We start from the raw sequence: 11,146 nt of genomic DNA on the forward strand, positions 1-11,146 counted from the left end.
CATTCATGAGCATTCTGCAGTGTTTCCTGTATAAACAGTACACTTCAGAAAACAGGATCAGGCTCAGTAATAAAACTTGTCCCGTTCAAATCACTTACCGTTACTCAGAGCCTGGGTTTGCATGAGGAAGGAGCGGGAATGATGAGCTGTGTAAGGTGCTGAAGGGTGCTCTGTTCATTGGTAGTTACCTTTGTTTGAGTTAATTAAAGCCTATCCTGTTCCACACAAAACAATCACAGCAGCATATCACGACTGATTAATCACAACACTTGCGTGTTTTATTGACCAAGGATTGATCAATGGTGCAACAAAATGAAGCATTTAGTATATTATTTAATGGAGTCTTCTCTTTTTCTTCACTCACAGGATGTGGATGTCTCTGGCTAGACCAGCATTTATTGCCCAGCCCTAATTGCCCAGAAGCAGTTAAGGGTCAACCATACTTCTGTGATTCTGGAGTCACATGAAGGTCAGACCAGGTAATGATGGCAACTTTCTTCCCGGATGGACATTAGTGTATTAGATAGATGTTTTCTGACAATCAGTCATCATTAGGCTCATAATTGCAGATTTCTATTGAATTCAAATTCCACTACCTGTATGGTGGGATTAGAACCCAAGTCCCCATAAGATTACCTGGATTTCTAGATTAACAATCTAGTGATAATATCACCAGGCTGTTGCCTCCCTTTTCGGCTGGCCAGAATTTGAATTGGTTAGTGCTGTACCTTACACATATTTATGCATTACTGCGCTGTCAAAGTCATTCCAAGTGTTTGGAACTGATCGCACCAATTTGGAGTTACTCACAGTTTGTATCTGCTTACCAGCTGTATTTATGTGGGAAAATGTCCACTTGAACTTGATGATTGAAAGATCACCTACTGTAGTTATGGAAAATACAATTTTAATGTTCTGGCTGGCCTTCAGAGTGATTTGGCTGCTAAATCTTAGAATATACTAAACCAATGTTATCAGGATGTGAGTCCACAGATGTGAGGCTGGAAAAGCACAGCAGGTCAGACAGCATTCAAGGAGCAGGAAAGTCAACGTTTCGGGCTGAAACTGGATGCTGTCTGAGCTGCCGTACTTTTACAGCCTCACACCTATAGGCTATGGCTTCCAGCATCTGCGGTCCTTATTGTCTCCTTATCAGGATATGAAGTTACTTAGAAGGTTACATAATAATTTATAACAATGTGGGTTGGAATGTTAAGTGGATTGTCTGAGGGTGAACAGTGAATGTGTGGTAAGTGGACAGCCAGCAGCACGTGGTATGCAGGCACAAGCCGTAAGGCTGGTGAATGGTGCTTATTGGCAGTTCTTCCTAAATCTATAATCTACCTTCACATCTGTTTTCAGACTTTGTTGGTATTGTACCGAGTGGCTGTGGCCTCTGGCAAAGCATTTTGTATTCCTTTCTTTCAGGAATAGTAGCCTGGAGTACCACAAAAAAATTACCCATGTAACCATTTCAAGCAGTGGCATTCCCGGTTCATCAACTGGGAAGGAGGGTGGGTTGGAGCTTAGAGTATTATGCTGTGCTGTGCAAACTCCCACTTTATTTGTTGTCTTCAAATTTAATTTTGCAGTTGGCTGTTTGTATCTCGTTGAAAATATTTTCCAGACCAAAGCTTCCACACATTCACAATCTCATTATTTGTTTATGTTTTACTTTCCATTGATATTTAATAGCTGTTGAAATTCTTTCTTCCAAACGCAGACTTTAATGAATCCCATAACTGCTCTATTCTTTAAATGGCCATAGCAGTAATCGACATTCTACTCTCTCCATGAACCTCCCATTGGGACAATGAAAATGCTTGTAAGGATTTTGGATACAAAGTGAGTTTGCAGCAGCTTTGGCAGATCTGTTAAGCACATATTAATGAATGAATGAATGAATGATTTATTGTCACATATATCTTGAAGATACAATGAAAAGTGTTTTGTTACCACAGTCCAGTGCCATTCCATGTTACAAAAAGAGTAAAAAGAAATTACTTAAATAAGCGTTCATCTTCTATTCAAGTTGGGGTCTCAAACACATCTTCAGGGTTTCTGCAAGGTCTCTGCAAGATGTTTTGGGCCTCAAAAATGCCAGGTATTCAGTATTTACTCTGTAAGAGTGTAAATCATAAACCCGAGACTCACCAAATATTTTCACTCAGCTTTCTAAAGCCACATTAAATGCTTGTCTTTTAATTCCAACAAATCCTTCGTCCAAATGTGAGTGTTTGTTTCCATGGCACTGCTAACACGAATATGTCTGCTTGTTCCCCTCAATCTCCAGTACAATTGTTCTGATTTATCAAGGGGAAATTCATGCATCTGATGAGAATGTGGCAACTTTCTCAGTAGGCAGCAGCAAGTTGCCTGATAATAGGGGATATAGCTTCATAAATACCTCGTTAACTGCATATCTCACCTTATTAGTATGTTGCTACCTATTTTACCAAACAAACTGAAAACTAGACATTGGGAGTTCTTGACAGGGAAGTGAGACTTGGCTAGCTGTGAACAACCTTCATGAGCAAACACCCAACAGCACCTCAGGGCATGATCCATAGGCACCAGCCACGTGCACCCCTCATTCATAGACATTGACATCCAATATTAGCCAACACTTCAGGATCATCAGTTCATCTCTCCGATACACTTGAAAGATACTTAGGAAGCACTGATCTGTACTGCAGGGTGCATTTGTAACTAGCATTGAAAGCCTGCTGCAAGGACACTTCACACACATGGAAAGCCACCCAGCTCAGGGATCGGACCTGGCTACATCTCAGGGGTGTGTGCTCTCTTGATCTCTTCATGCTCATTCACTTAGTACCTACCTGCACGCTCACAACATGCCTTCCCTGCCCTGCCTTACCAATTAGCACAGTCACACAACCCTTAGCTTGCCTTGCTGCTCGGCAGCCCTCAGTCGAGAGGCCCTATCTCTTGCTGGGCAGCAGTGTGTTATGTCAGTCTCACAGCAGCACCATGTACCAGCAGCTTACACAGTAAACACACAGTGTGGGCAGCAAGTGGGGCAGCCAGGTCTCAAAGTCTTAAGGGAGGTGCCCTCACTGAAGTCAATGGGGACACATCAGTCAGTGGTTCCTGGTACAGCAAGTCAAGGACAACCTTCCACACCAGTCCAGGGGATTGAGTACAGTCGGGTTTCCGGTCAGGGTGATCTCGGTCAGGGGGCCAATGCCCCTGTAGTCCAGGGAGTGGTTCACAGTCAGTCCTGTACCTCCATGGTGGGTAGTGCAGTAGGGGGACGGGGTGTAGGACTAAGATGGTGTGGGAGATGTACTGCAAACAAACGGGAGAGGCAGGGCACTTCTGGTCCAGGGCTGTATGGTTTCGGTCACTCAAGAAGGTAGGCCTCATCCAGTCTGGCAGGTTTGTCGGGAGAAACTTACAGGTAACCAGAGACTTGGTGGAGGTTAGTCAAGAGGGGCTGCTGCCATGGGAAGAGCTTTGGGAATCTATTCATTGGGATTTGGGGAATGTGGTTTGGAAGGAAGCAGGGCAACTGTATTTGTAAGGGCAGCATCCAATAAACTATGGACAGGAACAGGCAGAAGGAGTTTCATCTATGGTCAGGATCGCCCTGGCTGTAAGGGAGGTAAAGTATATGAGCACACCTGACATGGTCACCTCATAAGGCAGGGCTGGGGTAAAGGTGGGCAGGTGGAGTCACCTGGGTGGGGTCTTGGGGGGCTGTGAAACCTGTGGAATCATGGCAAGGGCTATTTGGAAGCAGATTTTGATCCTCAGAACATACTGACATGTAGTGGAGGAGGCTGGAAGCCACCAGCTGAGGAGCGCTCGCTACTGTCTTTCATCATGCTGGAAATCAAATGTACAGAATGGGGAAAAAAATTGGATGCAACCACACCCAGAGTATGCATGGTAAGTGACTCAACTTGTGAGGGAGGGGGCAGCAGGACCCACCAATGTGAGGCTCTTTAAAGGAAAACAACACTTTACACAGATCAGTGCTCTGTGGCGTTCCTAATCCCTGGCAATTCTAATACATTGGCTTCCTATTTGCTGTCCATCTCGCAACCCCAGACATTGCTGACCACTACATTTACACCAATACTACTACACATAGAGTCCAGGGAGAGAATAGGGAGGTCTGACTAAGAGGAACAATGGTACCAGCTGAACCCATTGGTCTGTAAATACCTTGTTCCTCTTGTTTCCACCGGCTGCAGTAGCTTCTCAATACCATGGATCCATGGTATATCCCATGCAGACATGAAGCTAGGCATCATGTTCACAGTTACAGTCTGGGCTACTCAAAGACTCAAAACAACAAATGTAGTTATGCAAATATGGTGAGTTATCATTCGTGCCACCAAAGTCCTTTGAAAAGGTTTTTTTTTCTTTCTTTCCTGGTCACTACAACCTAGTGTAGTACCTGGCTCTGCAGTTGGGATGGAGGAAGCTCTCTCGGCAATGGACCCCATTGACCTTAAAGGTTTGGTCAGGCGAATTGCAGAGGGTCTCCCCTTGTCAGAGGCAGGTAAACCTGCTTTGTGTTGAGCATCCAAGGGTCAAAGGGGGGCAGACACGGTGTAGGTGGAGGGCCTGGCCACCTACGGAGAGTCCTGTTAGAAGGTTTTTAAGAAGCCTGTATGTAGCTCCTCTTCTGATTGGTTCACCCTATCTCCTTGACGGAAAGGCATCCGGGGTGCTCACATGCTCCCTGTCCCCCTATTGCCCTGTCTTCAGTCCTGAGGACCAATGTCTGGAGCAATGGAGTATAGGTGTTTGCATCTCTCATGTAATCCCTCAGGATGCTCGACTTGGCTCTCCATGGCACTGTCAACCTGTCTATGAAGGCAGCCAGGCAATCACATGACTCACTGCACTGCTGCAGCTTCTGGGCAATAAGGACCATTGTGTCTCATAACCCTCCCTCCTTCCTTCATTTATAGGAATTGACTGTAACTGGCTGTGCCAGCATTTATGGCCCATCCCTAATTGCCTAGAGGGTAGTTAAGAGTCAACCTCATTGGTATGGGTCTGGAGTCAGATCTAGACTAGGCAGCAGTTTCCCTCCCTAAAGGGCATTGGTAGTCCAGCTGTGTTTTTAGGACAATTGACAATGGTTCCATGGTCATCATTTGATTTTTAATTTTTATTGAATTCTAATTCTACCTTCTGCTCTGGCAGGTTTTGAAGCTGGGTCCCCAGAACATCACTGGGTCTCCAGATCAAGATCTAGTGATAATGCTACCAAACCATCACCTCTCCCACTGTTCCTGGTCTTCCCTGTGCATATAGACAAAATCCCTGATTATCCATACCTCTCTGGCCTGGGGCTGAGCAGGAGCCTGGTCCCTAGCATGCCTCCAAGTGCCAGCACCCTGAGGCATTTCTCTCTCTGCCAGGCGCAGAGCTGTCACACCAAGGTGCCCACCAGAATGTGGTGTCATGCTTTGTAAGCCTGATATTTCTATTGAGGTGTCTGTGGCTAGAGTGTTGGAGAATGTAGGAGGCAGCCTTGTCAATGCTTCCTCCGAGGTCTCGGTATTCTCTTCCTCAGAAGTACAGGAGGTGGCTTGGCAAGGTCATGAACATCCCACTGGTACCTGCAAGACGCCAAGAGAGAGAGAAGGCATCACTGCCTGTTGTTAGAAATAGTGGACAGTGAATAACACTAACAGTGGGGTTACTGGGAGAGATGGAGCAGAACAAAGACTGGTACTTACTCAGTTGGTGGGACACGATGTCTCTGCATCCCTGCAGGAGCAGTCCCAGTCTTTTCCTGCCAGGGCCAGGATTCTCTCCTTGTAGGGAGTTAGAAGCCTTATGTTGGGCACCCCATCACGTGCCTGGACCAGTTCTGCCCTGTTGTGGAATGTCTGCTCCTGGAATGACAGAAATGGAAGTGGTGAAAATTAGAGCTTGTGCAGATGCTGAGGTTTCCTGGGTGACTGAGCAGATTGCACAGAGGCCATGTTAGTGATGTGGGAGTTTATCAGGGAATAAGAGCAAGTGAGGGAAGATATTGTAGGTAATAGTGATGGTGACAGAGAATAAGCTCTGGTGGGAGGAGTGTACAGAGGCAAAGGTAAAGTTAATGTGAGATAGAAAAGAGAAGAGCAAGGCACTCAGCTTGGCAGGACAGAGAAGGTCATTGTGAGACTGTTTACCATTCCTCTGGACCTCTGTAGAAATTGCAGTGACCCAGGTGGTCCTCTTGGACCAGACTGACAGGGTCTGGTGTCATGGCTTCATTCACCAGCCCTCTGCTGCCCCACCCACTCCATCAGGAACTTCATATCCCTTTGGCGAGTCCTGGAGCCATCTTCCCTTCTCCAACATGTTCCAACTGAATATCCATCACTGAGCAGGACAGTTTAGGAATGCCAGTGCTCATCCAGGTGTTCAGCAGCTTTTTAAAAATGGGGCAGGCACCTGGGCTACCTTTCAGTGGATATATGCTGAGCAATGAGTTGTTCTTGGAACAATGTCTGGTAAGGTGGGCCTAGAATCACGCAAGACGAAACCCATAGCAATGGTAAGTGATTTCACTAGGCCTCATGGTGAAAAACCCAAGCAAAAAACTTGACACAACTAACACTTAGCAAAGAAATGCAGTATTCAGCCCATTGTATATAACAGGGCTTAGTAAAGGTATTAACTTCATCTAAGGTGATTTTCTTCAAACTTTGAATAATTTTCTCTCATCAATACTCAAAATTTACCACACACATTTCAGATGGTCAGTCAGGAAGAGTTACCTACATTACCACTGGAATAATGGATTCCTGTACCATAGGGATGTAGCTGGTGTACTCACTGGCCTGGGGAGCCAAGAAATCAAGTTGCCGATGAGGAGTCAAAGGTGCATGCTCTTTTCAACACATTGAAGTTCTCCCATCAGCTTCTGAGTCAGAAAGTCATGCATTCGGGAAATCAGAACAAAAACAGGAAATACTCAACAGATCGGATTTCCCTGTAGAGAGAGAAACAGAGCTAACATGACCTTTCACAACTCCGAAGACTTTTGTACATAGTCTAGGCTGAAGATTGTACAGTAATGAAGGAGTCTGCACTGTCAAAGGTGCCATCTTTCAAGTAAGATCTTAACCTGAGATAATTTTGCTATGGGAGTCATTTCAAAGGTAGTCAGTCCCTAAGTTACATATTCAAGGAGCCAAACACCTGATATGGTAGCAGTCTGGAATCCCTAAAAGTGATGGCAACAAATTTAGCACAGCCCATCCTACTCCAAACCCTGCTATTTTGTGCTGGTATTGCACATCAGCATGACACATACTAATTTCTACTTCATTGGATCTGCCACTTTTAACCCATTTCTCCAAATTACTAACATTTCTTTAAACCTTTTTAGCTTTTCTAAAGAGTTACCTATTCCACCCATTTTAGTATCGTTTGGAAATTTCAATCCTATACCCAAATGACAGTCATACACAGTGAACAGAATCATCATCATCTACAATTTTCAATGATAACATGAATAAAAGGGTCAATTCAGCCACGTCACGTCTTTTAGTTATTCATTGGGCATGGGTGTTACTGGCTAGTCTAGTATTTATTGCCCATCCCTAATTGCCCAAAGGGCAGTTAAGAGTCAACCACGTTGCACTGGATCTGGAGTCACATGTAGACCAAACCAGGTAAAGACAACAGGTTTTGTTCTCTAAAGGCTATGAATAAATCAGGTGGGTTTTTATGACAATGGTTACACGATCACAATTACGTTAACTACTTTAATTCCAGATTTTGATTGAATTTTACCATGGTGAGATTCAAACCCACATCCCCAGAATAGCAGCCCAGGGTTCTGGATTACTAGTCCAGTGACGTTATCCCTATACCACCATTTCACCCAGCAGCTTCCAATAGACAGCCTCCCCGAACTCAAATATGATCTCAACATCAGGATTTATGGTGTGGCTCTGTATCAATCCCAGCTCCTTTAGGATGAGTCTCAGCCTTAGAGCACAAGATCATTGAATTCAGCTTGGTAGAGCAAAGTGTGCAGAAGACACTGAAAGTCTGCAGAGGGATATAGATAGTCTAAGTGAGTGGGCAAAGGTCTGGCAGATGGAGTACAATGTTAATAAGTGTGAGGTCCTCCATTTTGGTAGGAATAACAGCAAAACGGACTATGTTTCAAATGGTAAAAAATCGCAGCACGCTGCTGTGCAGAGGGACTTGGGTGTCCTTGTGTATGAATCGCTAAAAGTAGGATTGCAGGTGCAGCAGGTAATTAAAAAGGCAAATGGAATTTTGTCTGCCATTGCTAGAGGGATGGAGTTTAAAAACAGGGAGGCTATGCTGCAGCTGTATAGGGTCCTGGTGAGGCCATACCTGGAGCACTGTGTGCAGTTTTGGTCTCCTTACTTGAGAAGGGATATACTAGCACTGGAGGGGGTGCAGAGGAGATTCACTCGGTTGATTCCAGAGTTGAGAGGGTTGGATTATGAGGAGAGAATGAGTAAACTGGGATTATACTCATTGGAATTCAGAAGAATGAGGAGAGATCTTATAGAAACATATAACATTATGAAGGGAATAGATTAGGTGGAGGCAGGGAGGTTGTTTCCGCTAGCAGGTGAAACTAGGACTAGAGGGCATCGCCTCAAAATAAAGGGAAGCAGATGTAGGACTGAGGTCAGGAGGAACTTCTTCACCCAAAGGGTTGTGAATCTGTGGAATTCCCTGCCCAGTGAAGCGATTGAAGCTACCTCACTGAATGTTTTTAAGGCAAGGCTAGATAAAATTTTGAACAGTAAAGGAATTAAGGGTTTGGTGAGTGGGTGGGTAAGTGGAGCTGAGTCTCAAAAAGATCAGCCATGATCTTATTAAATGGCGGGGCAGGCTCGAGGGGCCAGATGGCCTACTCCTGCTCCTAGTTCTTATGTTCTTATTACAATATGTTCAAGCACAACAGCCTGCTTAAGGAATTGTCATGTTGACCCTTTATATCCTGCCTAAAACAATAATTCCATGATTCCAAGATCCTTTTTACGTCAGTGACCCTTATAATGGAAAATAGAGAAAAAAACACCTTATCCTTCTCTGGCAGACCCTTGGCTCTTTATTTGCAGCAACTATACTCACAGTTAACTATTTTGTAACTTTAACCCTTTTGACTCTGTACAAATGTTGTTTGTACAATACTTAAGACTTTTGTGATAGGTCTGTGATTTGAAATGTGCATAGTTTGCATATATACACTTAATATATATGCATATTGACTAACTTATTTAAATGGGTTAAGGTACAAAATAATATTACACCTACCAGAAAGAGTAGCCCCGCCCTCCTTTTAACAAAATGTTAATAGAAAATTAATGCATGAAAGTTGATCTTAATTCTACAGGAGCTAGGATAGATACAGGGCCATGATATAAATCAGATTCAGTTCCATATTGCTGTCTAGCAAGGCATGCAGTATAATGTACTAATAAGGCTATGTTTGCTCAATCTAATATTAAGCATTAAATCTCCAAAGCAGTTTGTTTTTAAAGTGAAAAAGTAATACTCCATGCTTGACTGTGAAAGAGGGCATCATCACAATAGATGTTGTCCCCAGCATTGACAATAATTTTCTTGAAGAGTAAAATCAGGAATCTTAATTTTGGAAGCTGAAAATCATCTGTCAGTGCTTTGGGAAATTAGCCACTTCATTGCCATCTAATTAGACTCCTCATATTGTTGAGTTCATTGTTATCATTTTTCAAGCTTCCTAAGGCGTGCACTGTATTTCCTAAAATTCTGAAGAAGGGTCACTGGACCCGAAACGTTAACTCTGCTTTCTCTCCACAGATGCTGTTGGACCTGCTGAGTTTCTATTTTTGTTTCTGATTTCCAGCAACTGCAGTTCTTTAGTTTGTTTTGTTCACAGTATTTTCTGATGTTTAAGAGTGCATTTTGATATTTTACAATGACTGCAGTTAGGTTCTGCTCCCCCCAGCTGCAGGATGAAACAGTGAGGGTGACAGGAGATTCCTGAGGCCTGGTGGCAAAGAGCAGGAGTGGTGAAGCGGAGCACTCTTTCACCTCATTGGAAAAACCGTTAGACCTAATGAGGTCAAACAATGTTCCAGTTTGCTGGTAGGTACTATTTTTGAAAAAAAGTTTTAAAGCAGTTTTTGTTTACTACTTCAAAATTGTAAACACTTCCAATTACAGGTCTGGTTTTAAGTGTTTCTAAGTGTTTACCGGTGGTTTCTAGTGTTTACCAGTGGTTTCCACTATTTACAAGTTCTCATAGGTGTTTACTAGGGCTTTCAAAGTTGCTTTCATTCAACTTTTAATTCTAGACTCAGCAACCCTGGCCCACTCCCTTCACTAGCCCCTTCCAGTTGTCCATGGTTCAGCTCACAACCAATTTCCCCCTTTGGCTTGTGTCTGGTATCAGAGAACTGAGGAGCTGGAGGTGTAGGAGAGGAGGGGGTGGGAGGGGATGTTGAGGGAACAAGGAGGTGTGAGCACTGAGCAGGGCTGGGAGTGCAGGAGTGGAGTGCAGCAAAGCTGAGGGTGTCAGGGGCACAGGAATGGGGGTGCAGCAAATGGTGCCAGAGGAACTGTGGGTGCAAGATTGTTCAGAGATCTTTACTAATTTAAAGGGGTGCACTACTGAACAGGCTTTACAGCTGCTCAGAGTAGCCCTAAATAAATCAGCATAAGCAATATCGTAAATATCAGGTAAACAACCCAGTCAATACAGCAACAAAAACTGAAGCTGCTGGAAAAGCTCAGCAGGTCTGGCAGCATCTGTGAAGAAAATAATCAAAGTTAACGTTTTGGGTCCGGTGACCCTTCCTCAGAACTGATGGTAGCTGGGAAAATGTAGGGTGGTAGGGAGTAAGTGATAGGATAAAAGATAGAGCCCTAAGAGAGAGAACAGTTGAATAGACAAAGGAATTGATAACTATCAGGCTGGGAGGGTGAATAGCTGTTAATGGCGACTGTTAGTGACTAACAATAGGTAGTATGTAATGGCAGGCTATGTGACAACAAGGCCTGGTTTGTGGGGTAGGGGGCTGGGACATAGGAGAGTTTAGGCCCTATGAAGGGTCTAGGCCTGAAACGTCAGCCTTTCTGCTCCTATGATGCTGCTTGGCCTGCTGTGTTCATCCAGCCCCGCACCTTG

At 44.2% G+C, this 11,146-nt stretch overlaps 1 long non-coding RNA gene across 1 annotated transcript; it reads left to right on the forward strand.

Moving 5' to 3' along the window:
- The first annotated feature begins 428 nt into the window (after nt 1-428).
- On the forward strand, nt 429-10,098 carry LOC125486817. Its single transcript, XR_007265443.1, has 3 exons — nt 429-479; nt 1,724-1,845; nt 9,965-10,098. It is a non-coding gene; the product is annotated as an uncharacterized LOC125486817 (long non-coding RNA).
- The last annotated feature ends 1,048 nt before the right edge of the window (nt 10,099-11,146 follow it).

The sequence above is a fragment of the Rhincodon typus genome, chromosome 33 (genome assembly GCF_021869965.1).
Source record: "Rhincodon typus isolate 14 chromosome 33, sRhiTyp1.1, whole genome shotgun sequence".
NCBI classification, from domain to species: domain Eukaryota; kingdom Metazoa; phylum Chordata; class Chondrichthyes; order Orectolobiformes; family Rhincodontidae; genus Rhincodon; species Rhincodon typus.